General features: G+C 36.7%; 1 long non-coding RNA gene across 1 annotated transcript in view; it reads left to right on the forward strand.

Annotated features, from left to right (window-relative positions):
* The window catches only part of LOC132659407 (uncharacterized), a 510129-nt gene extending 483746 nt beyond the window's left edge, over positions 1 to 26383 (forward strand). Inside the window, exon 5 of the long non-coding RNA XR_009599836.1 lies at positions 24217 to 26383. This is a non-coding gene — a long non-coding RNA (uncharacterized LOC132659407). The remainder of the gene's footprint in view (positions 1 to 24216) is intronic.
* Positions 26384 to 27685: the final 1302 nt, after the last annotated feature.

Genomic DNA, 27685 nt, shown 5'->3' on the forward strand with positions numbered 1-27685 from the left:
AGGTGTTTCTTGACTTCCTACTTTTGCATTCCAGTCCCCTATAATGAGAAGGACATCTTTTTTGGGTGATAGTTCTAAAAGGTCTTGTAGGTCTTCATAGAACCATTCAACTTCAGCTTCTTCAGTATTACTGGTTGGGGCATAGACTTGAATTACCATGATATTGAATGGTTTGCCTTGGAGACGAACAGAGATCATTCTGTCGTTTTTGAGACTGCATCCAAGTACTGCATTTAGGACTCTTGTTGACCATGATGACTACTCCATTTCTTCTAAGGGATTGCCCACAGTAGTTTATAATGGTCACTTGAGTTAAATTCACCCATTCTAGTCCATTTTAGTTCACTGCAGATGACACTACTCTTACGGCAGAAAGCAAAGAGGAGCTAAGAAGCCTCTTGATGAAAGTGAAAGAGGAGAGTGAAAAAGTTGGTTTAAAGCTCAACATTCAGAAAACTAAGATCATGGCATCTGGTCCCATCACTTTATGGGAAATAGATGGGGAAACAGTGGAAACAGTGTCAGACTTTATTTTGGGGGGCTCCAAAATCACTGCAGATGGTGACTGCAGCCATGAAATTAAAGGATGCTTACTCCTGGAAGGAAAGTTATGACCAAACTAGATAGCATATTCAAAAGCAGAGACATTACTCTGCCAACAAAGGTCCATCTAGTTAAGGCTATTGTTTTACAAGTGGTCATATATGGATGTGAGTGTTGGACTGTGAAGAAGGCTAAGCACCAAAGAATTGATGCTTTTGAACTGTGGTGTTGGAGAAGACTCTTGAGAGTCCCTTGGACTGCAAAGAGGTCCAACCAGTCCATCCTAAATGAGATCAGTCCTGGGTGTTCATTGGAAGGACTGACGTTGAAGCTGAAAGTCCAATGCTTTGTCCACCTCATTTGAAGAGTTGACTCATTGGAAAATACCCTGATGCTGGGAGGGATTGGGGGCAGGAGGAGAGGGGATGACAGAAAATGAGATGGCTGGATGGCATCAACGACTCTTTGGACATGAGTTTGAGTGAACTCTGGGTGTTGGTGATGGACAGGGAGGCCTGGTGTGCTGTGATTCATAGAGTCACAAAGAGTAGCACATGACTGAGTGACTGAACTGAACTGGTTCTATATGCAGTTGTTTTAATCCAATGTGACAAACTTTGTAATTTAAAGGAGTTTTTAGTTCAGTTACATTTAGTAAAGTTCTGATGTATTTACTTTTAAATCTACTATCCTATGATTTGATTTATACTTCTCCGATGTGTTCTGTGTTCCTTTTTTGCCATGGTAATTTTTCTCATTTTATAAGTTTTTGCAAACATTTTACACTTTATCTATTGTCTTGCTAGGTAGACATTTGTTTACTATTTGTATTGGTTGCCCTAAATTTTACAACACATCATCTGACTTATTCTAAAAAATTAGTATTTTTACAACTTCTTCTATTTCTAATTAGACTTTTGCTGTTTTTTTCATATATTTTATTATACATGTGTCTAAATATCACAAGGCAACATTCATATTATTTTACGCAGTTAATGGCCATTTAAATTTTGCCACATATTTATTTCTATAATTCTCATTCCTTCATGAGCTGCCATGATTCTATCTAGTTTCATTATCTAAATATTAAATGTCCTTTAATATTTATTTTAGTGCCTGTCTTTTTCTTAATTATAGTAGCTTTTTTTCTTCAAAATTATGTTGGCTATATTATACCTTTCATATATCTATATAAATTTAAGGTCACCTTGTCAATTTCTAGAAATAAGTTTTAACTCATTTTATTCTTTGACTTTTGCTATTAGTTCTAGTATCTTTTTTGAAGATTGCTTATTTTGATATACTTGATCATGTTGTCTATGAATAAAAGGAATTTAGCTTCTTAATTTCCAACCTGTATGACTTATCTTCTTCAGTTGCACTTGGTAGGACCTCCAAAACTATGTTGAATAGAAGTGCTGAGAGTGGACAGGAAAGTCCTGTTCCCAGACTTAGGGAGAAAAGTTGTCTTTTCCCTTTAAATACTTTTGTTAGCTGTAGGTATTTTACAGATGCCTTTTATTGAGTTGAGGGTATTGTTTTCTATTCCTGGATGTTGAACATGTGTTAATTGCTCAGTTGCGTCCTACTCTTTGTGACCCCATGGACAGTAGCCCGCCAGATTCCTCTGTCCATGGAGTTTCCAGGCAAGAATACTGGCAGGAATACTAGAGTGGATTGCCATGTCTTTCTCTAGGGGATCTTCCCAACCCAACGACCGAACACTGGTCTCCTGGATTGCAGGGAGATTCTTTTACTATCTGAGCTACATGAGCTAGATGTTGAGGGTGTTTATAAATGGGTGTTGAATTAAAAAAAAAAAAAAAAGATTATATATGCTGTATATTGAAACAGTCAAGTGGTTTTTCTCTTTATTTAGTTAATATGGAGAATCATATTGTTTGATTTTCATGTATTAAGCCAAATTTATACTGCTTCAGTAAATCCCACTTGTTCATGATGTATTAACCTTTTTGTAAATTTTTGGCTTCCCCAGTGGCTCAGCAGTAAAGAATCCACCTGCAGTGCAGGAGACACAGGTTCAATCCCTGGGTCAGGAAGCTCACTTGGAGGAGGCAATGGCAGCCCACTCCAGTACTCTTGCCAGGGAAACCCCATGGACAGAAGAGCCTGGCAGGCTACAGTGCACAGGGTTGCAAAGAGCCAGATAGGACTGAGTGAGTGAGCAAACACGCATACAGTTTGCTAACATTGCTAAAGATTTTTGTATCTACATTCATGGAGTATGCTGCTGCTGCTAAGTATATTGGCCTGTAACTTCTTTTTTGCAATATCTTTTTTGATTTTGAGTATCGCAACTAAGAGACTAAACTACAACAACAGAGTAGCACTGGCCTCATGGAATCAATTGGCAGGGGTTTGTTTCTCCTCCATATTCTGAAAAGGCTTGCATAAAATTTGTTGTTATTTAGTCACTCAGTCATGTCCAACTCTTTGTGGCCTCACAGACTGCAGCATGACAGGCTTCCCTGTCCTTCACTGTCTCCCAGAATTGCTCTAACTCATGTTCATTGAGTTGGTGATGCCATCCAACCATCTCATCCTCTGTGGTCCCTTTCTCCTCCTGCCCTCAATCTTTCCCAGCATCAGGGTCTTTTCCAATGAGAATTTTTTTTGCATATAAATAGCATTTTTTCATTTCTAAGAGTATAATAGAATTTATATAACAGAATCATCTGTCTCTATTTTGGGGGGCTCCAAAATCATTGCAGATGGTGATTGCAGCCATGAAATTAAAAGATGCTTACTCCTTGGAAGAAAAGTTATGAGCAACCTAGATAGCATATTCAAAAGCAGAGACATTACTTTGCCGACTAAGGTCCATCTAGTCAAGGCTATGGTTTTTCCAGTAGTCATGTATGGATGTGAGAGTTGGACTGTGAAGAAGGCTGAGTGCCAAAGAATTGATGCTTTTGCACTGTGGTGTTGGAGAACTCTTGAGAGTCCCTTGGACTGCAAGAAGATCCAACCAGTCCATTCTGAAGGAGATCAACCCTGGGATTTCTTTGGAAGGAATGATGCTAAAGCTGAAACTCCAGTACTTTGGCCACCTCATGCAAAGAGTTGACTCATTGGAAATGACTTTGATGCTGGGAGGGATTGGGGGCAGGAGAAGAAGGGGACGACAGAGGATGAGATGGCTGGATGGCATCACGGACTCGAAGGACGTGAGTCTGAGTGAACTCTGGGAGTTGGTGATGGACAGAGAGGCCTGCCGTGCTGTGATTCATGGGGTCACAAAGAGTCGGACACGACTGAGCGACTGAACTGAACTGAACTGAAAAGGCTTTTGTATATGTGTGTATGTGGAGAGGAGGGAGTGGGAAGGTTCTTATTTATGAATTTGGTTTCTTTAGCTATATAGTTACACTTTATCTCCTTGAGTTAACTTTGGTCATTTGCATATTTCAAAAGTTGGCCAGTTCATTTATACTTTTTATTTTTATTGACATAAGTTTTTCATTATTTTATCATTTTAATGTGTGTAGGATTGGTAGTGATTTTCCCTATTCTATTCTTCTTTGTAGACATAGATTTTGTCTTCTTTCTCTTTTTTTTTCCTTGATGAGTCTAGCTTGAGATTAATATTTTTATGAACATGTTGTTTTTCTATAGTGTTTATATCTTTTCTCTTCCACTGATTTGTACTCTTATTTTATTCCTTTTATTTACTATGGGTTTAATTTTCTTTTTCTAGCTTATATAGTACAAGAAAATTGATTTTATGTCTGTCTTTTCTAACATAAGAACTGAAACTATATATATTCTGTGAGCTCTATTTTAAATTCATCCTATAAATTTTTATATGGTATATTTTTATTTTCATTCAGTTGAAAATAATTTCTAATCATATGTGAGATTTCTTTACTTTACCCCTGTGGCTTTTAGAAGTATGTCGATTAATATCCATATACTAAGGTGTAGTCCATATATGTTTGTTACTGATTATTAATTTAATTCATTTGTGATCAAAAATCACATTTAGTATGATTATAATCCTTTTAAACGTATTGAAAATTATTTATGGGCCAGCAGAGGTCTGTCTTGGAGAGTGTTTCATGTGCATTTGAAAAGAAAATGTATTCTCTGTTGTTGAGTGGAATGTACTAAAATGTCAACTAGATTCATATTTATTTTGTGCCTGCTTGTTTTATGAATTACTAAAAGAGGACTTTGAAATTTCTTGCTCTTATTATGGATTTATTTGGATTTCCTACATCTGTTTTTGTTTCTTGTGTTTTGAAGCTCTAATTTTAGGTACATATCATTTAGGATTTGCATTTCTTTAAAGAATTGCACCTTTTAAATGTACAGTAGATTCTTTTTATTCAAAGTAGTTATGTTCTAACAATGTCACTGAATACTGAATTAGTGACTACTGGTATATTGCTCCGCATATGTACATGTATGGCATATATATTAATCTAAAATCCTGAAAACAAGGTGTCCTGTCCTGCTAGATTCTTCGTTTTACAGAAAAACATAATGAGGTTCAAAAGTGTGACTTGCCTGAGGCTGCCCCACTAACATATGCCATAACTAGGATGTAAGCCCTGTCCATCTGTTTCCAGAGATGTGTATTACTGCACTACATCACACTGCCCTCTACTGTCTCTGCCCTCTGGTCATCTTGGTGTGAGAACTGAAAAAAGAAGGCAGAGCAACGCTTAGTTCAACCTCAGCTGGAAATGTGCATATTGTAAGGCTAAAATTTGTCCCTCCCCACTCTGCACATGTCCAAGAATAACCATGAAAATATGGGGTTGATTTGGGAATTGAAAATGTTAGCCAGGAGGTGAATTCACAAATATGGAATCCACAAATAATGAGGATCAACTGTACCTCAACTGATATGGATAAGGAATATTCCTTATTCTGAAGTCTATTTTATCTGACATTAAAATAGCCACTTTTCTTATAATGAATGTGTTTGCATGGTATTCTTTTTCCATCTTTTTTTTAACCTGTAGCTTATATATTTTATAATTAGAGTGAATTGATTTTAATTGTAGTTGGGTGTTGAATTTTTATAAAGCCGACATCTCGATCCTGCTGATGTTTTATCCATTTATATGTGATGTTATTACCATTATGATTTAAATCTGCTGTGTTTCTGTTTCTTATTTTTCTTGTCTGTACTCTAGCCATTTTTTTTTCTCACTATTTTTGCATTAAGCGACTTTTAGGATTACAACTTATTCACTAGTTTCCTGTTGCTATACCTCTTTGATTTGTTTCTTTAGTTTTTTCTCTTGGGCAGAGATTCTTGTAGGTCCTTGAGCCTCTTAAGAAATCTGTAAGGCCAAACCTTTTCACAATGATGCTAAGTATGATTTGCATGTTCATCTCTTTATTTTACAAATGTACCATGGGGTTTTCCAGAAACTAAATATCATTTCTGGTTAAACAGATTAAAGATGCAGCAGGTGTGAGAATCTGGCCATCTTTTCTTAGACTAATGATAAAATAATTTTCAAGATGTGAACTAGTGATACTTTTCACTACTCTTTTGTTACACATAGTATTTGTCATTAAAATATGACATGTATATTAACATACAATGAGTTTCTTATTGTTTTTAAACATTTAAAAATTAATATTCAGTGTGATAAACACTGATAGATAGAATTAACATAAATAAGCTCTCTAGATTAGGGTACCCAGTAATTTTAAGACTCTTAAGTTTTTCTAAAATCAAAAGTTGGAAAACTACTGCCCTGACTTTGTGATGTGCATCTCTAACTTATCACAGTCTACCTGAGGATAATACCATATTACCTATAGTATAAGAGCTCTGCAATGGTATTTTCTCATCTTCTATTGCTTTGATACATTTTATTCTACAGATGTTATAACCTCCACAAAACACAATTAATGTTTTCTGTTTAAACAGTCTTTTACCTACATATTGGGTTGGCCAAAAAGTTCATTCTGATTTTTCTATAGGAATAATGGAAAAACTTGAAAAAACTTTTTGGACTACCCGATATTTACCATTTCCAGTATGAAGATACAATTCTTCTTCAGTTGTCATGTGCTTCTACTTGAAGAACTTCCTTTAATATTTCCTGGAGTGTGGCCTGCTATCAATGAATTCACCCCCAACAGGGAAATCATTATGAGTCATAAAGATCACTTAGTTTTGATAAATGACTGATACTTTGGTAGACATAACATACAGGGGAAGGATATTATTAGAATAAAAGTTGGCAAGCTTTAACAATTAATTGGATGGTCTGGGAATAAAGTGATATACTGTAAAATGCCCCTAAAACATACTCAATGCACTAATAATAAAATAATTAATATGGGAAAGATTTATCCAAGTGTATTATTTGCAGATAGTAATATTCTACCTGGAAAACCCAGAATCTAATGAAAAATCACTACACCTAAACCCAAAGAAATATATAACATTAATAGCTTTCTATATATAAGAAACAATCTATTAAAAAATAATAGTAACAACAGCAGCAATAACAACAACATATATTTGATAAAAGTAGAAAAAAACATTTGAAAGACCTGGCTAAGGATCTACAAATAAGGAATGTGATGAGCTAATCCTTACTCTAAAGGACTTGAAGGAAAAATTCATAACTAAAAATATACATCTTGAAATCTGAGGCTTAATATGTCCATTCTCTCCAAATCAATCTATGATTACAACTGATGCATAACAAAAATTCAAGTGGATGAATTTTATTATAAATGTTTATCTTGAATGAATAAGAACATGATATAAAGAAACACTGTGTTAAATGCCAAGGAGGAGCCATGTCTTATCAAATAGTAACATATTATAAAGTCATAATATTGCTAATATAGGAATAGGTACCTGGAAAATCCCATGGATAGAGGATCCTGGTGGGCTACAGTCTATGGGGTCATAAAGAGTCAGACATGACTGAAGTGACTTAGCACAGCACAGCACAGACATTGATTATGATCGTTGTGGCCAAAGATATATAGAGCTATATAGAGCTCTATATAGTCAGTAAAAACAAGACCTGGAGCTGACTGGATCAGGTTCAGAACCACTGCAGACAGTGAATGCAGTCATGAAATTAAAAGACACTTTCTCCCTGGAAGAAAAGGTATGACAAACTTAGTGTGCTGTGTGCTTGGTCGCTGAGTCATATCCAACTCTTTGTGACCCCATGGACTGTAGCCTGTCAGGCTCCTCTGTCCATGGGGATTCTCCAGGCAAAAATACTGGAGTGGGTTGTCATGCCCTCCTCCAGGGGATCTTTTCAACCTAGGGATAGAACCCAGGTCTCCCGCATTAACAGGCAGATTGTTTACCATCTGAGCCACCAGGGAATTCCATGACAAACCTAGACAGTTATTAAAAAGCAGAGACATCACTTTGCCAACTAAGGTCCATTTAGTCTAAGCCATGGTTTTTCTAGTAGTTCAGTGTGGATATGAGAGTTGGACTCTAAAGAAGGATGAGCAGTGAAGAATTGATACTTTTGAACTGTGGTGCTGGACTCTTGAGAGTTCCTTGGACAGCAGGGAAATCAAATCCGTCAGTCAGAGAGGAAATCAACCCTGAATATCCACTGGAAGGACTGATGCTGAAGCTCTAATAATTTGGCTACCTGATGCAAAGAGCCAACTCATTGGAAAAGACCCTGATGCTGGGAAAGATTGAGGTCATGCTTAGAAAGGGTTGACAAGAGGATGAGATGGTTGAATGAGTCACTGACTCAATGGACACAAGCTTGAGCACACTCTGGGAGATAGTGGAGGACAGGGAAACTGGTGTCCTGCAGTCCATGGGTTCGCAAAGAGTTGGACATGAATTAGTGACTGAACAACAACAGGTCTGGGCTCCTTATTGCAAAACACAGGCTTAATTGGAGAAAGTAGAGAAAACCACGAGGCCATTCAGGTATGACCTCAATCAAATCCCTTATGATTATACAGTGGAGGTGATGAATTCAAGGGATTAGCTCTGGTAGACAGAGTGCCTAAAAAACTGTGGACAAAGGTTTTTAACACTGTACAGGAGACAGTGACCAAAACCATACCAAAGAAAAAGAATGCAAGAAAACAAAGTGGTTGTCTGAGGAAGCTTTACAATTAGCTAAGGAAAGAAGAGAAGTGAAAGACAAGAGAGAAGGGGAAAGGTATACTCAACTGAATGCAGATTTCTAGAGAGTAGCAAGGAGAGATAAGAAGGCCTTAAATGAACAATGCAAAGAAATATAGGGAAACAATAGCATGGGAAAGACTAGCGATCTCTTGAAGAAAACTGGAGATATTAAGGGAACATTTAATGCCAGGATGGCTTGATAAAGAATAGAAACAATAAGGACCTAAGCCAAAGAGATTAAGAAGAGTTGGCAAGAATATACAGAATAACAATACAAGAAAGGTCTTAATGACTTAGACAACTATGATGGTGTGGTCACTCATCTAAGCCAGACATCCTGGAATGTGAAGTCAAGTGGGCCTTAGGAAGCAAGCAAAGCTAGTGGAGATGATGGAATTCCAGCTGAGGTATTTAAAATCCTAAAGGATGATGATATTAAAGTGCTGCACTCAATATGTCAGCACATTTGGAAGACTCAGCAGTGGCTGTAGAACTGGAAAAGGCAGTTTTCATTCCAATCCCAAAGAAGGGCAATGCAAAAGAGTGTTCAAACTACTGTACAAATGCACTCATTTCACACACTAACAAGGTTATGCTCAAAATCCTTCAATCTAGGTTTCAGTAGTACATGAACTGAGAACTTCTAGATGTGCAAGCTGGGTTTCAGAGAGGCAGAAGATTCAGAGATCAAATTGCCAACATTCATTGGTTCATGGAGAAAACAAAAGAGTTCCAGAAAACCATCTACTACTGCTTCATTCACGATGCTAAAGCCTTTGACTGTATGGAACGGAACAAACTGGAAAATTCTTCAAGAGATGGGACTACCAGACCATCTTACCTGTCTCCTGAGAAACTTGTATGCAATTCAAGAAGCAACAGTTAGAACGGAATGTGGAACAACTGGTTCAGATTTGAGAAAGGAGTATGACAAGGCTGTATATTGTCACCTTGCTTTTTCAACTTATATTCAGAGTACATCATGTGAAATGCCAGGCTAATAGATTAGATAGTAGATTAGAAGGACATGAGCTCACAACTTCATACAAAATACACCAAAATCTCAACTTACAGCTGAAAAACCATTAACAACAACAACAAAATTCTGGAACCTACCATAAAAGATACCCTACATCTAATGAAAAAGAAGCCACAATGAGACAGTAGGAGAGGCACACTCACAATAAAATCTTTTCCAACCACAGTGCATGAGATTAGAAATCGATGATAAAAAACACAAACAACGTGGAGGATAAACAGTATGCTACTAAATAATGCATGGATCACTGAAGAAATCAAAGTTCAAAAATACCTAGAGACAAATGAAAATTAAAGTATAATGATACAAAACCTAGAGGATGCAATAAAAGCAGGTTTAAAAGGGAAGTTTATTGTGATGCAATCTTATTTCAAGAAACAAGAAAAATCTCAAACATTAACCTTATACTTAAAGCTACTAAAGAAAGAAGAAGGAGAACAACAACAACAACAATAAAAAACCCTAGAGTTAGTAGAAGGGGAATAGGCAGAAATAAATGAAATAGAAATAAAAAAATAACAAACAATGAAAATAAAAATTAGCTCTTCAGAAGATAAACAAAATAAGTAAACCTTTACTCAGACTCATCAAGAAAAAGGAAGAGGAGTCAGATCAACAAAATTAGAGATGAAAAAGGAGATGTTACAACTGACACCACAGAAAGCACAAGCCAAAAAAATGGACAACCTGGAAGAAACGGACACATTCTTATAAAGATACAATCTCGCATGACTAAACCAGGAGAAAATAAATAGGAATAGACCAATCACAAGCACTGAAATTGCAAGTGTGATTAAAAAGCTTTCTACATACAGAAGTCCAGGACAAGATGGCTACACAGATGAATTGTATCAGGACAACACCACCCTGATAAAACTAGACAAAATACCAGAAAAGAAGATGAAAATAATGATGAGCACAGATGCAAAACACTCAATAAAGTATTAGCAAACTGAAACCAATTACATATTAAAAAGATTACCCACCATGATCAAGTGGTACTTATTCCAGGGATGAGGATTTTTCAGTATCTGCAAATCAATCATTGTGAAACACTATATCAAGTTGAAGGATAAAAACTATGATCACCACAATAGATGCAGAAAATACTTTTGAGAAAACTCTACACCCATTATGATAAAAAACCTTTCAGATAGTGGGCAAAGAAGCAACTTACCTCAACATAATAAAGGACTTATATGATAAAACTTATACCTAACATCATACTCAGTGGTGAAAAACTAAAAGCATTTTCACTAAAATCAGAAACAAGACAAAGACATCCACTCACATCATTTTTATTCAAAATAGTTTTGGAATTCCTATCCATGACAATCAGAGAAGAAAAAGATGTAAAAGGAAACCAAACTGTAAAGGAAGAAATACAACTGTCACTATTTAAAGATGCTACCAGAAAACTACTAGAGCTCATAAAATAATTCAGTAAAGTTGCAGGAGACAATATTAATGCACAGAAATCTGTTGTTTTTCTATATACTAACAATAAAAGATCAGAAAGAGACATCAAATAAACAATATCATTTACCATCACATCAAAATGAATAAAATACCCGGAGATAGTCCTACCTAAGGAGGCAAAAGATCTGTACTCTGAAAACTATAAGATGTATCAGCAAATAAATCAAAGATGACACAAATAGATGAAAGGATATACCAAGTTCTTGGATTGGAAAAATCAGTATTGTCAAAATTACTGTATTACCCAAGGCAATCTACAGATTCAGTGCGATTCTTATCAAATTACCATTGGTCAATTAATCTATGACAAGGGAGGCAAAGCTATACAATGGAGAAAAGATAGTCTTTTCAATAAATGGTGCTTGGCAAACTGGACAGCTACCTATAAAAAATGAAATTAAAATATTCTTTAACACCATACACATAAATAAATGCAAAATGGATTCAAGACCTAATATAAGACTGGATACTATAAAGCTCTTATGGCTGAGCCCCTTTGCTGACCACCTAAAACTATCACAACATTGTTAATTGGTGATATTCCAATACAAAACAAAGTTTAAAAAAGTTAAATAGAACTACAATGAGATATCACCTCACGTTATTCTGAAAGACTATTATCAAAAAGTCTACAAACATAAATGCTGGCGATAGTGTGGCAAAAAAGGAACCCTCCTGTAGTGCTGGTAGGAATGTAAATTGCTACAGCCGTTATGGAGAGCATATGGAGTTTCCTTAAACTGAAAATAGAGCTACCATATGATCAAACAACCCCACTCCTGGGCTTATATCCAGAAAAAAAATATGGTCAGAAAGGATATTTACCACAATGTTCTTTGCAACCCTGTTTACAATAGCCAAGATGTGGAAGCAAACTAAATGCCCATCAACAGATGAATGGATAAAGAAGATATGATACATATATACAATAGAATATTCCTCAGCCATAAGAAAGAATGAAATAATGCCATCTGCAGCAACATGGATGGACTTGTAGATTATCATACTAAGTTAAGTAAGGCAAAGAGAAACATCATATGATATTGTCTATATGCAGAAAAATTTTAAAAACATATAATATAAATGAACTAATTTACAAAACAGAAGTAAACTCACAGACTAGACTTAGAGAACAAACTTACAGATATCAGAGAAGGGTGTGGGGGAGGGATAGATGGGAAGTTTGGGATTGACATGTACACACTGCTATATTTAAAATAGATAACCAACAAGGACCTACTGTATAGCACGGGGAACTGTGCTCAATACTCTGTAATAACTAACATGGGAAAATTTTTTAAAAAGAATAGATATGTATATGTACAACTGAATCACTTTGCTGTACACCTGAAATGACCACAACATTGCTAATCAACTATACTCCAAAATAAAACAAAAATTACAAAAAATATTTAACAAACCAAAATATTTAAAATACAGTAAAATGATATTTATAAATTTAAAATAAAATCAATAATTCTTAAAAACTTGATGGTCAATGGCTAAATATAGCTAATATATTAGCTCAATTTACAAATTCATTATGAAGCATGCCTGTACAGCAGAAAGATTCTTTTCCATCTGAGCCACCAGGGAAGCCCGTAAGAAAAGCACATGACCTGCTAATTTGTAAAATAATACCAAATTCAATTCACAAAGAGGTATAGGGCAAGATTTTTTTCTCAGTAGTAAGAAGAGAAATACAAGAGAGAAGGATTAGGCCACTTGAAAGAGTGAGTAGGATAACTTAGACAAAACCCAAAAAGAAGAGCAAGGAAAATGAGCAAGATGTGTGCCTAGTTGAATTACTTTTTATTATCAATGTTTCACTCCCTTGGTGAAATGCACTTCCCTGCCACAATAAAGTTAAGTTGGGCTTTATAATTTTCTTTGGCTAAAGAGATGTCTCTTTCAGGCAAGAGTTTTTAAGAACTACTTTGTTTTTTACAAGATTTTATTTTATTGGCTAACATAATGGAGAATATGCATATAGATACTGCTCACCTGGATCCAGAAGGAAAAGCGCACACAGCAGGCAACCTGCACCACCCCCCACCCCCACCCCCGACTCATGCCCCAAACCACAATGGAAATTTTGTCTGGGGTAAAATAGACCTTTGCTGTTGTAAGCCACTGAAATCATAGGATTATTTATTATTTCAGCATAACCTAGTATATCTTGTCTGGTACATCTGGTCAACTTTATTTTTTGCCCTCCTGTGGGAAAATTGTTTGGAAGAAATGCCAACAAAAGAGATTATCTGCCCAAGAAAGTATATAAAGAAGAGAAGGTTTAGTGGGAAAGTAATGTTAATAGATTTACTTGTCATGAGTGAAGAGATTTAGGTAGAAAGTGATGGGATATAAATGTAGTGTAAAGGGAAAAGATAATAGAAGGTAGATGGTCAAACGTCTGGACAAGAAGTTTATATTTAGTTGAGGACTTGAGGGACACAGAACTTCAGTTTGAAGACAATTATGTTTTTCTTCCTTTTCTTATGATTTTTAGTAACTATTACTTTGCCTAAAGTGTTTCTATGGGAAAAGAAATAGGATGGAGGAGCAGCATGCCAAATTATCAGTGAATAAATGTCCCATTCTATCTCTGCTTCAGTTATATTATCATAAAACTCCTTAGACCCTTAAACTAGAGTTTTTACCAGGAGAATCCTAATAATCCATCTTGTCAACTGTCCATTGTCTAGGGTGTCTAAAGAATGGAAAGAAATCCACAGAGACTGCAGGTAGCATAGAAGTTATGGGTTAATATAAAGCTTCTTGTATCATAAACAAGACTGGCATGCAGGTGCACACAATTCTAGTCTACTGTAGGACCTAATAAAGTACACTGGCTCAGCAGTTGAAAAGCTAGGAGTTGCTATTTTTGTGCAAAGATTTCAGACCCATGGCAGGAGACTGAGCCATAAACTGTGTTTGCCTCTTTGGATGGTAAATGACCTGCTATTCTGCAGTGTGTTCACTGTGGGAACACTGTGAGGACATGAGCAGGTCACAATTATCCATTGTGGCTTGTCAACTTTGCGATATCCTCAATGTGAGTTCAACTGCTTCCCTGGTTTCCTTTCACACTATTTTAACTTCCTTTCTTCTCTTAAATCCCATATCTAACCTTGGCTGAATCCTCTTTCTCTTCTGATTTCTATAATATCTATGGACTCCACATTTCTGTCTTAGCTCTCATTTCTTTCTCTGCATAATCTTTTTGGTTGTTCCTTCCAGAGTTCAGTGTTAGATACTTGATACTACCTACATCTGTGTCTCTGAATCAAAATTTTACCACTGAGATCTAGAATTATATCTTGTTTCCCTGATACCTCAATTTTAAATGGTCCTAAATGAGTTTCTAATTGTACTTCTAATGCACAACGAATGGTACCATCATTTACTGAAACACAAACTCAATAGCTTAGGTGAAGCCCATAATTTCCTTTTCTTTTATTCTCTGAATCTTTTTAGTCTTAAGTCCTATCAGTCAAATTCCTTGACTTTTCCTTAATTTGTCTCCTTCTCTTCATCTCCAGCTTAATTGAATGTTGTCACCTCTTACACAACCTATTGTAATAACACTTCAGAAAGTCCCCTTGGCTCTCGCCTTCTCTTCATCCAATTTACCCACCATGACGTCTTACCATCTACACTGAGAATTATGTTTCTAAAACACAAATTACATCCCATTACTCCATTTCTCAAACATTCCAGTGTTTCTCCATTCCCTAATCCATAACATTCATCTTTGTGTACACACAAGACCTTTTGTTACCTAGAATCTTTTCCACTTTTCTATTCCCACTTATATCACCTGGTGTCCCTAGAAGTGACCTGATTGTGTTCCTTCATGCCACTTAGCTGTACATATACTCCTCAATCTGAAATAGCCCTCTACTGCTTGTCTCCTGGTCAAATGTTGGGCAAACTCCTACTCTCCATTCAGGAATTAGTCTAAGCACTCCCTGTGCAAAGCACTGGGTGAAAAGTGCTTGTATATCAGGCTGTACCTTCCTTTTCAAAGCCTCATATCAGTATTATCAAACATAGCCCTTTGTTTACTGGTCAAGTTTTATAATAGACTGCATGCTCCTTTAAGGGGAAAAAAAAAAAAAAACACCTCTATCTTCATACACTCACAGCTCAGTTCAGTGGCTGACACATAGTAAGTGATCAATAACAAATGTTAAATATACCAATGAACAAATAAATGAACATATCTTTTTTGCCTTTAAAAGAATACAGTATATTCCCTCTTCCTGCTGCCCTGGGAATAATAATTTGACCTTAACCACTTATTAGTTTTATTTGCTCATGAGATTAACAAAGTTATAACACTTTAAGCCTGTAAGGCAGCAGTAGTACTGGGTGAGGGCTGAGGGCTAACAATGCTGGATTTCTTGTGCCCTTGTGTATTTTTTTGGATAATTAAAACATTTTTTCTATTCTGGTTAGTGTCTTGAATGCTCAGATAGAAGCAAATGTTAAGAAATCTTTCTCTGGTTACATTTTTAAAAGAAACTTTTCTTCTTAGAAGAAAAACAATTAGTTGTCATTTTTTCAATTTAAATGTCAAAGTGAAACTTTTTTTTCAGTAATCTGTATAAAATGTGTACTTTTGATACAGTAACCTACATCCAGGTTGGTCTGAAACTGCTGCTGATTTTGAACAATTTAGAATTTACAGGTCACACAGTGATATATTTCCTCGGTTTCTGGGATCTGGCACTATAACAGACTCTGGGAGGTGAAGCTGGGTTGAGGGGCAGTTGTTTCTATTTTAAAAAAATCATTATGTTATACAAAGAACAAAGCAATTGTTTCAGACAAGGCATGTAAGAATTTGGTTAGATCTGAAGACTCAGATGAAAATGAGATAAGCTAATTTTGATTCAAAAGCTCCAGACTCTGCCTAGTAGTGAAATGAAGGGTTCTCTGAGGTTGTCGTCATGGCAACCAGCACTGGAGGGAGCTAAGCTTAGAGTGCCCTTGTCCTCCAGCACTATCACGTTAGAGATCCCCTATCTGGAGGAATGGTGCTGGTGAACTAGTGGTGAGAAATCACCAACTGAACCACTTACCCCATTTAACCATTTATTAAATCTGTCTTTTTGTGCACATGTGTACAGCTGACTATAATTAACTCATAGTTATGATTCTATCCTACCTCCCATCAGGTTACAGACTGGAAGTGCTTCCAACAGAAAACCAGGAGCTTTCAGGGTCTTCATCTGCCTTTAAAAAATATTTTGCTGAGAATTTTCTCAATTCATCACATTTCCACATGGGCCTCTGTTTTCTTTGGGGAACAATTAGTTCTGGACTTACTGTAAGAAATGCCTGTTATCTACCTCTCTCTATCCCTGCCTTGGTTACTCCCTTAACAGCCCTATATAGTAAGCTGTCAACATGTTAAGAGAGAATTGATGGCACAATGATTTTCTCAATGTAGGGAAGAGACTGGGGGGACACACAATCTCTATCAGAAGGTTTACCAGAAGCACCTTTAAGTAAAGATTTGATCTACAGCACTTGAAAAGCTCTTTTAAGGAGCTGGCAGTGGTTTCTGAAACAGAATTTTTGTTAAAACTTTTCTAAATCCTTCCTCCTCCTCCTTATCCCTTACTATTCACCCATATCACCATTATCCCAACAATAAGTTTACAGTGAACTCTTGCGGATTGCTTCTAACATTGCTTAGTGACAGTTTACATAGGTAAGAATTTTGGAAACATTTTAAAAGTGGAATAATAACAACATAATAATAATTTCCGAGTCTCTAATGTGAGACTGTGCTAAACACTTTATATACTACTAGTTCTTTTAAATCTTGGCAATCCAATGAAGTGATATTTTCATCTCCATATTATAAATAAGGAAATGAATCTTAGAAAGGTTAACAACTTGTAACAAGGTCAACAACTAGCCTGTGTCAGAACTAGAACCTGAAAACAGACTTTTCTGGCTCCAAAGTCTGGTGTTCTTAACTGCTCTATTGCCTCCCAAAATCATTATAAAGCTTTAATATTGATGTTAACATGATAATTTTCTTCTGAATAATTACTTTTGGCTTTCTATTCTTATTAGGCAAAATTCATATCATATGCCTACTGTGTGTTGACTTGAAATAGACTTTAGATTTTTTTCAAATATTTCTCAGCAAAAATGGGTTTATTCCAGATAAGCAGAGAACTGCAAGTCAGAATCTGCAACTGTGTTGATCTAGGTGCAAGTTCCCATGTGGCAAAGAAAAGAGAATGCTTTTATAGAGAGGAAGAGGAAATTGGGAGGGCTGTAGAAAACAGTGAATACATGACCTTTCATTGACCAAGCCCTCACCAGGAAAGCAGAGGAACCTTTCTTCTTCGTGTTGGACTCTGCTACCATCAGTGCGAGAACTCCCCAGTCTTGTCTCCCAACTCTACTTAAGTTTCTATTTATTAATTTTTAGCATTTCATTCTTGATCAAGATCTTCCTGTGAAAGCATCACTGATTGAGAATCAGGTCTACTAGTTTTAGAGGGTTTTTTAGTCACTCATGTTAAGTACGTATCTTTCCTTTATGTAGTATCTCATGTAGTAGGGAAAGTGCCCAATTTGGAACCCTATTAAGGCCTCATTTGAGTAACAAAGAGGGGTAGGAGGGACATCTCTCAGATACTTTTTTAAAGTTTAAGTTCATATGTTATCAAATCGTAGATATTGGAGATTACCTAAAGCATTAAATCATTATCAATGGTTGGCAACAAACTTCCAATAGGCCTGATCTGGATATCTTGTGAAAACATCAGATGTTGTCTGCTTCAATTTTTGAACATCTGCTCATTGGGATGTCAAGGACAGAGGGGTTCATATCAAACTTTCCTTTAAGACTTTAAAAGTCTGTATTTTCCCATTCTTCCCATAAAATTGGGTCAAGTTTGCTGCTGTTGAGTAAAACATATTGAGGTTGGCAGTAAGAGACATCCATTTTGTGCAACAACCAACCTGCCTGAGAAAACCTTGTATCTGGGCACTTTGTCTGGGGTTTTGGGAAACTGAAGACACAATGAAGTCTTTCTGGATCTAAGCGTAGCCCTGGTTCTGATATAAGATGCCCTAAATATTAAGCCTTGGTTTGGGCAAACTGCAGTTTTTCTTTGGTACCCTTATTTTCCTTTAAGGCTAAATCTTCAGCAAGTGGATGCTTTTTTCCTGTGAGGAGGCTTGAGAAGGAGGGAAAAGAAGAGAATCATCCATGTATTGAAACAAAGTGCAACCTCTAGGGAGCTTTAGGTCCATCCAGATCAGCCTTTAGGATTTGAGAGAAATAGTAAGGGCTGTCTGAATAATCTTCAGGCATTACTGTCCAGGTGAATATTTTTCCCCAAGTGAAGTCAAAATGATTTTGGCTAGCTTCATCAACTGGCATACTAGGGAATACCCTGTGTGAATCACTTATACTAAAGAATTTACTTTCAGTGGTAATAGATGTTAATATGGTATAATGATTAGAAACAATAAGGTGTCTATGGCTAACAGCATTTATTTATTGCTCAAAGTTCCTGGAAAATTTTCACCCTCAACATGTAGATTTTCTCACTGGTGAAATGGAAGTGTTACAGAGACTAGTACAAGGGATAATGAGGCCTTAACCCTTGTAATCTTCCATCATAAGCTTTATGCCTTGAAGGGTTTCTTTATTTATAGGGCATTGGATAATTATGGGAAAAGGTTTTGAGAGGTCTGTTTAAATGTTGATGGGAGGTTCACTGAGAATTTTGCCAACATCAGTTGGAGATGAAAGTGATAGCTGATTCATTAGGGACAAATGATCAGTGTTTCTAGAAACAGCTCTAGTGCTGTCAGGGATAGAACAAATGAAAAATCTCAAAGGGTCATTTAATTCATCTGGTTGGTTATTTCATTACTTATTGTCACTTCCTAAAATTATTTCCCCCTTTGGGAGAAAGAAATTCTGACAAGTTACTTCTCTGAGAATTCTTGGCCTAATTAATGGATAAGAGTAAAGAACTAAGGAGAAAAGGATCTCTATCTGTCAAAGGGCCTTATGCAAAAGGAAATAGGTTCAGAGACAGGAACCTCCTGAGATTCATGGAGATTCCCACTACTTGAGAATGGCTTTAGTATTCCAATGCAGGGGTTGTCTTATAGTCAGGAGGTTGAGCAATGAGAGTGTGGCTCCACTGTCAGTTTGGACTAAAAGAGATTTGTCCCCAATCTGGAGAAATGTTTCTTTCCAGTCATTTAAAAAGGAAGAAAGTGAAAAGTCATTGCGATTGACAGGAAAGAAGAGGAGTCTTCTCTTGAGCTCTGCTTTCATAACAGGTGTGAGAGTTCCCCCTCTTTCTCCTGATTCTACTTAATTGGAAAAGTGAAAGTGAAAGTCACTCAGTTGAGTCTGAGTCTTTGCGACCCCATGGACTGTGGCTTGCTAGGCTCCTCTGTCCATGAAATTCTCCAGGCAAGAATACTGGAGTGGGTTGCCATGCCCTTCTCCAGGGGATCTTCCCAACACAGGGATTGAACCCAGGTCTCCCACACTGCATTGGATTCTTTATCATCTGAGCCATCAAAAAAGATCATTTAACTGAGGTTCCTGTTTAATCATTTGTTACATGTGTACCTGATGATATTTTAGGCACTTGGATTAGTTATGAACATGACAGGTTAACACTCTGACTTTTGGATCCTACAATTTAAGGGCGGGGGTACAAAAGTCAAACGAAGATAAGCAAACAAGATTATTAGAGGCAGTGATTCATGCTCTGAGAAGAGGAAGCAGTAATGGAATGTCTTGAAGTTTCTGTGTATAATGGTAGAGTAATTTAAGAACATGAAATCATTAGGGAATAACTATTTATGAAGGGAACATTTCCTCCAAGACTTGGATAGTGGGAAAGGGACATTCTGTCATGGATTAGGGTACAAAGTTGTCTAGGCAGAAGTTCTGAGGGAGGAATATACTTAGCATGTTTCGGAAATTCAAAGAAGGTCAGTGTGAATCAGGAAAAGTGAGAAATGAAAAAATAAGGAGGATAAAGTGTAAAATTAGTAGAGTGGACAGGGATCAAATCATGCAGAATAATACAAATTGTGATAAAACGATTAAATTTTATTCTAAATGCAAAGGAGAAATTTTAGAAAACACTAAGCAGGGTGATAACATGATCTGCTTTGTGTCTTTAAAACAATCCCTGTGACTGTCGGGTAGACAATGGATTATAGAAGAAAGGAGATCTGTAAAGAAATTATTAGTGTAATCTGGGTTAAAAGGAGGGTGGTTTGGATTAGCTGGTGACAGTGGAACTGGAGAGAACTGGGCAGAATCAGGACACATTTTGAGAATATTATCAATCAGTTCAGTTCAGTCGCTCAGCCATGTCTGACTCTTTCTGACCCCATGGACAGCAGTACACCAGGCTTCCCTGTCCCTCATCAACTCCTGGAGCTTACTCAAACTCATGTAAATTGAGTCAATGATGCCATTCAAACATCTCATCCTCTGTCGTCCCCTTCTCCTCCTGCCTTCAATTATTCCCAACATCAGGGTCTTTTCCAATGAGTCAGTTCTTCACATCAGGTGGCCAAAGGATTAGAATTTCAGCTTCAACATCAGTCCTTCCAATGAATATTCAGGACTGATTTCCTTTAGGATGGACTGGTGGGGTCTCCTTGCTGTCCAAGGGACTCTCAAGAGTCTTCTCCAACACCACAGTTCAAAAGTATCAATTCTTCAGTGCTCAGCTATCTTTATAGTCCAACTCTCACATTCATACTATCACATCCAGTACTATCAATAGACCGTGCTACTAGATTGGCTATAGAAGTGTCAGGTGTGGGGAGGAATTAAGGACAATCCCAGATTAATGTCAATTCTGTAGTTTTGAACTTGAATGACCAGGGAGATAAATATGACATTTATTGAGACGTAGAGAACCAAGTAAGAAGCAAGTGATAGAGTTGGGGTAATCAAGAGCTTCATTTTAAGATTAAATAAAAAGTCTTTAGTCTGGTTTCCATCTATATGTACCTATGTCTAATTAGGTGCTATTTATACAGTAGTATTTCATATCTGTTCATTGGGTTAACATGTGGAAAAATCAACTCACTTACCTAGTTTCTCTTAAATTCAGGCAAAATCCTCTACTGTGAAAAGCTTACTGATTCTGGAATCCTGTTGTCCAGTTTTGGAACAGGTCAATTTTGCTCTATTTAAATCACTAAATAGGCATAATCGCTTGTACTCTAAATTGTAAAATTTGCCACCTCCAAATTCACCAGATTTCTGCAAAACCTTTATTAACCCACTGCAAGAAATATTCACTTCCTAAGTGAATACTTTATTCATATAACAGCCAAAGCTAGAGAGCCCCATTGTCACTTTATCAAAATTAGCTTTCTTTTCCTTGAGGTAAATTGCAGATTCTTGCAAATAATATAGAATGTGACCTATGTTCCATAAGATAAGTGAAATACCTCCAATCATCCAGATTGCTGAACAAGACAGACTTATTCTTTCACTCATATTTCAATTGCTGTAATGTCAGCCTCAAAGCTCATTATGTTTTGAAGGCACTGTATCTTTGGAGTAAAATATTTTTATTGAGAAAATGATTTTTTTCCTGCCTTGAGAATAGCTCCCTAATTAGAAAGCTCATACCATTAGTGCAAGTATATCACATTAAACATACACTCTGATGAATTGATAATTCATTTCAATCCCAAATTATAATCATTTTATTACCTTTCTGCAAGAAAGAAACCTCCAGTGAAAAGAGAAAAGCACTATGATATTTTGAAAAATTGGACTGTTCTTGGCTCACTTAGGATTTCTTGATAGTCATGGTTGCCTAGATGGCTTATAATAATTTTATTTATTTATTTTTGTTTTATTCCTTCAGCAGTCAATTGGCATTTGAACCTACTGCCTCCAACCTGTCACCCTACCGAGACCGTGACATAACTATGTATATATAATTTTGCAATAATCTCAAAATTTTTATCTTTGAAGGAGCCTCAATAAAATTAGTCATCATTAAAATATCTTCCATTTATTCTAATCATTATAGTGATTATATGAAGAGCATAGTCTATATCTTCCTGCAGACACTGAGTTGTGCCAGCAGAGAATGATTGTCTGCTATTGTCACAGAATCAGCAGTTTTAGGCAGCATATAATACATTAGCTTTCAAATTTTCTTCATTAGAAACTCTCCAAGTTTAATTTACTCAACTGTATGGAGGTTAAAGATCTGCTGGTAAAGCACTCATCATTAACAGTGATTATTCATCATCACATTTGAGTAGGCAAATTCTACTTTTGGAGATTTTCATGCTAAGGAGAATTAATGAGAGCTGTGAAATCACAGTCAAGCTCCAGGTCACAACTCTAAAGGCTGAGACTTAAAAATCGAGAAGAACCTAAGAATCTCAGTCAAGTGGCAGAGTTGGGTCCTTGTCAGGGTAGACAGGCAGAGAACAGAGACAAGGAGGGAGGCTGGAGTGACCTAGAGAGCCAGCTTTACTAATCTTGCCAGCTTGACTAAACTTTTGGTGGATGTCTTCCTGACTAGAGGCCCCTGACTTTTCTTTCTTAGAGAAACCTGCAACTGTAAATTCTTTCTCCATTCCTTTTGAGATGTAAATCATGTATAACCCAGGACTGTCTTTCTCAAGAACCTGGGAGTCTTCCCTTTGAACTATAATCATCAAGAAAGATGGCCTAATCAGTTGAGAAAAATCAATGAGGACTTCAGTCTTTCAAAGTGGATCCTATTGACCACTTACATGAGAATTACTCAAAAAATTAATGAAATGCAAATATCTGGAGTATAGCAGAAAGTCAAATTATCTGGGCATGAGCCTCAGAATATCTTAAATAGGCCAGCTGGGTTTCAATCTAAGTTTCAATCTAAGGTTCTTTCTTTTATATATGAAAATCTGAGTATAACTTCTATAGAGCAAGTGATTACAGTAAGCTTCATAAAAAAAAAAAAAAAAGTAAAAAGCCATGAAAAGGAATTCCAAACAATGGAAAGGAGAATTTTAATTTTGTTTTTATAATGATAAAAGCAAAGAGATAGAGGTTTTCAATCTATATTGTACTGTGGTAGAAATCTTAAATCACTTGATTTTTCTTCCTGTGTTATTTTCCCCCATAAAAGACATCATCAATTGAGAATGTATTGTCCTCCTAACATTTTCTATTGGAGAAAATTCCAGAATTTTTTTCATTTGTTCATCAGAATGTACATGATTATGTTTGGCATTGCTTCTGTGTAAATCATGCTGAATTTCTCACTGCAATTGAAATGTCTTCTTATTGAAGCCATTAGGATTATGGAAAACTAGGGATAGTTACAGGAGAAAAGCTCTTTCCTTTTACTTTCCTTTTTCTAAGCAAAAAATTACATGTAAAAAAATATATTCTCTTATTTGTAGAATAAGGAAAATGATGTCCTAAACCATATCCTAGAAAATTTCCACAGGTCAATGACTTTCAGCACAATGATTGTTTAATTTTTAGAGGCCCCTTTTTTCTGGAACATCTGTCTCTTGATCCCTTTATCCCTGTAATTAACTTCGATGCCTTTAAAATCAATTCTGAAGGAAGGTTCTCTGTCAGCAATTATTTAAAATAGAAAGTATGAATTATTATATCAGTTTTTCTTTCTCATATTTCCACTTTAGGAAGCTTTCCACCATGGGTCCAACATTTTACACCATTAAGGAGGAGGAGAAAGTAATTCTAGAAGCAAGAAGGCCTTTCTAGTGTCTCTAAAATTAGCCCATTTCCTCCCAATAACACCATCTTCTCTAAAACAAACCTTTTCCTGAGAAAGACTACACATCCACTTCCCTTCTCCTTGGTGAAAAGAAAGCAGTTCCCCCACAACATGAAAAACCATGAAGGAAAAGAGGCAGAAGATCAAGTGAGGAAAATGTAACTAAACAACCTACTAGCTTGGGGCTTTTCAATCTGTGCTTTCCTATTCTTTTGCCCATTTCTTATCTACTACTACAGATAGAAGCATTTGGATTTGAACGTGGATTTTCCCTGCCACAGCTTCCTACCTGCATGGACAAGAGAAACCTGGCATGGAATGGGGGCCTTAACGATGACGACCTGAGTCAACAGAAATGATACACTAGACGGAGAACCAGGAGGAAGTGAGGCTGCTAGAGTTCGCTTCTACGTATGTACACACACACACACACACACACACACACACACACACACACACCCCTTCCATACTTAGTAATCAGTGGGGGAAGTGCAGGAAATCATAAGTAGGTTAAATTGCTTTTTTGTTTTAATGCTCTCCTTTGTTTGCATTTGTCCTGGTTTGGAAAACCCCTCTCTGTATGGGGACAATTAAAGGTGCGCTGAGAGACTACAGCTTAAAGAGCTCTCTCAGACAGAGCCTTTTGTTTTTAGGAGTGGATAGCAGGGGCTCTGTAACACACTTAGATAGGGAGAAACACTGTGCCCTAAGACAATAAGGAAGCATGTGAGATTTCCAGCCATCCAGAAGAGGATCTCATGCATACTCAGATAAATGATCTTTGGAGGTTTTTTTTTTTTTTAACCTGTGTAACTTTTTTTTTTTTTCCCATAATAAAGCTGAAGATAATGAAGTTTTTCTATTCAACGTAGTAAAATAGCATAGCTAGAGGCATGAGGGAAAACTAAGTGGCTATATATAGAGAGATGTTGTGAAGGCCAAGTACTGATGGAGTGCAGACCAAAGGTTTGGGGAGGCGATCAGATCAAAAAACTTAAAAGGTGACATGGGCTAGGAAGACATTCAGGAATAAGAATTTTGCATCTGGGCAGGACCTGAGAAGTGTGTATGCAAAGGCAGGTTGGTTGTAGCATTGTTGCCTGGCAGAGTCATCCATTTTCTTCTCTTCAAAACGCACTATGTATCAAGTCTTATGCTAGATCCAGAGGCTACTTAAGAGAATACATGAGGGCGACTTTCTGGAAGAATATAAAGATATAAATGTAGAAACTGATAATTATGTTCAAATAGGATCCAAATCAATAGAAAATACAGAATATAATGAAACTGCCAAATGAAAATTAGTATTTGCAATCTACTACTTACTAGCCACTGCAGTGGCCAACCTTCAGCACACCATGAAAGGAGTTCAGGGTGCAGATCAGGAATGAGACACTATGCTCAGGAAAACAGACAGAACAGGCCTTCAAGACAGAGATTTTCAGAAGTTTCTGTGACCCCAAATGCTTGTATTTTCTCATATTTAGAAAAGCACTAAAATCACTACTTGTCTGCTTCTTGTGACTAGCCAGCCCCTGCCAAAATGCATGCTTGACTGCACAGATCCCTCTCCACTAAAATCATATATCAATATAATGTTGACCTTCCTCTCTACCCCTTCAGAGCAATTCCCTAAGGCTTTCTGAGATGCTGTCCCCCAGCCTACAGTTCTCATTTTGCCCCACATTAAACTTAACTGACAGCTCTCATGTAGTACATTTTTTTCAGTTGACATTACCAAACTTTAAAACATTTATATTTTGAAGTTTTCATAAATTACATATGAAATTTTATGAACAAAAATGAGACAGTAAAGATATGTCCATGTACCCTGTTCTTTAACATACATGAGCATAAATATGGACTTGTACTTTATATCCACACGTAGACATCTCCATCTGTAGATGTATTCTTGATGCATTAAGACAGTATGGTTCTGGCACAAAAAAAGAAATATAGATCAATGGAATAGGATAGAAAGTCCAGAGATAAACCCACACACCTATGGTCTCCTAATCTTTGACATAGGAGGCAAGAATATACAAGTGGTGTTGGGGAAACAGGACAGCTAAATGCAAAAGAATGAAATTAGAACACTTTCTAACACCACACACAAAAATAAACTCAAAATGGAATAAAGACCTAAATGTAAGGTCAGATACTATAAAACTCTTTGAGGCAGAACCCTCTTTGAAATAAATCACAGCTAGATATTTTTTGACCCACCTCCTAAAGAAAATAAAAATAAAAAATGAGACCTGATTAAACTTAAAAGCTTTTGCACAGCAAAGGAAACCATAAGCAAGATGAAAAGACAACCCTCAGAAGGGGAGAAAATATTTGCAAATGAAGCAACTGACAAAGAATTAATCTCCAAAATACACAAGCATTTCATGCAGCTATATATATATAAAAAAACAACAACAACAAAAAAACAATCCAATCAAAAAGTGGACAGAAGACCTAAATAGACATTTCTCCAAAGAAGACATACATGTGGCCAAAACACACCTGAAAAGATGCTCAACATACTAGAGAAATGCAAAATCGAAACTACAGCAGCAGTGTTCAGAATTTCCATCATCAAAGAAATTTATAAACAATAAATGCTGGAGAGGGTGTGGTAAAAAAGGAAACCCTTTTACACTGTTGGTGGGGATGTAAACTGATAAAGCCACTATGGACAATTAGTATGAAGGTTCCTTAAAACACTAAAAGTAGAACTACCTTCAGTTCAGTCCAGTCGCTCAGCCATGTCTGACTCTTTGCAACCCCATGGACTGCAGCACGCCAGGCTTGCCTGTCCATCAACAACACCTGGAGCTGGCTCAAACTCATGTCCATCGAGTCAGTGATGCAAATTAAACATCTCATCCTCTGTCATCTCCTTCTCTCCCTGCCTTCAATCTTTCCCAGGATCAGGGTCTTTTCCAGTGAGTCAGTTCTTCCCATTAGGTGGTCAAAGTATTGGAGTTTCAGCTTCAACATCAGTCCTTCCAATGAATATTCAGGACTGATTTCCTTTAGGATTTACTGGTTTGATCTCGTTGTGGTCTACGGGACTCTCAAGAGTCTTTTCCAACACCACAGTTCAAAAGCTTCAGTTCTTCAGTGCTCAGTTTTCTTTATAGTCCAACTCTCTCATCCATACATGACTACGCTGTCTAGGTTGGTCATAGCTTTTCTTCTAAGGAGCAAGGGTCTTTTAATTTCATGACTGCAGTTACCATGTACAGTGATTTTGGAGGCCCCCCAAAATAAAGTCTCTCACTGTCTCCATTGGTTCCCCATCTATTTGCCATGCAGTGATGGAACCTGTCATGATATTAGTTTTTTGAATGTTGAACTTTAAGCTAGCTTTTTCACTCTCCTCTTTTACTTTCATCAAGAGGCTCTTTAGCACCTCTTCTTTTTCTGTCATCAGAGTGGCGTCATCTACACATCTGAGGTTATTGATATTTCTTCCAGCAATCTTGATTCCAGCTTGTGCTTAATCCAGCCTGGCATTTCACATGATTTACTCTTCATTTAAGTTAAACAAGCAGGATGACAATAAAGAGACTTAAAGTACTCTTTTCCCAATTTGGAACCACTCTGTTCTTCCATGTCCAGTTCTACCTGTTGCTTCTTGACTTACATACAGATTTCTCAGGAGGCAAGTAAGGTGGTCTGGTATTCCCATCTCTTGAAGAACTTTCCACAGTTTCT

This window comes from Ovis aries, chromosome 3 (genome assembly GCF_016772045.2).
Source record: "Ovis aries strain OAR_USU_Benz2616 breed Rambouillet chromosome 3, ARS-UI_Ramb_v3.0, whole genome shotgun sequence".
Taxonomy (NCBI): domain Eukaryota; kingdom Metazoa; phylum Chordata; class Mammalia; order Artiodactyla; family Bovidae; genus Ovis; species Ovis aries.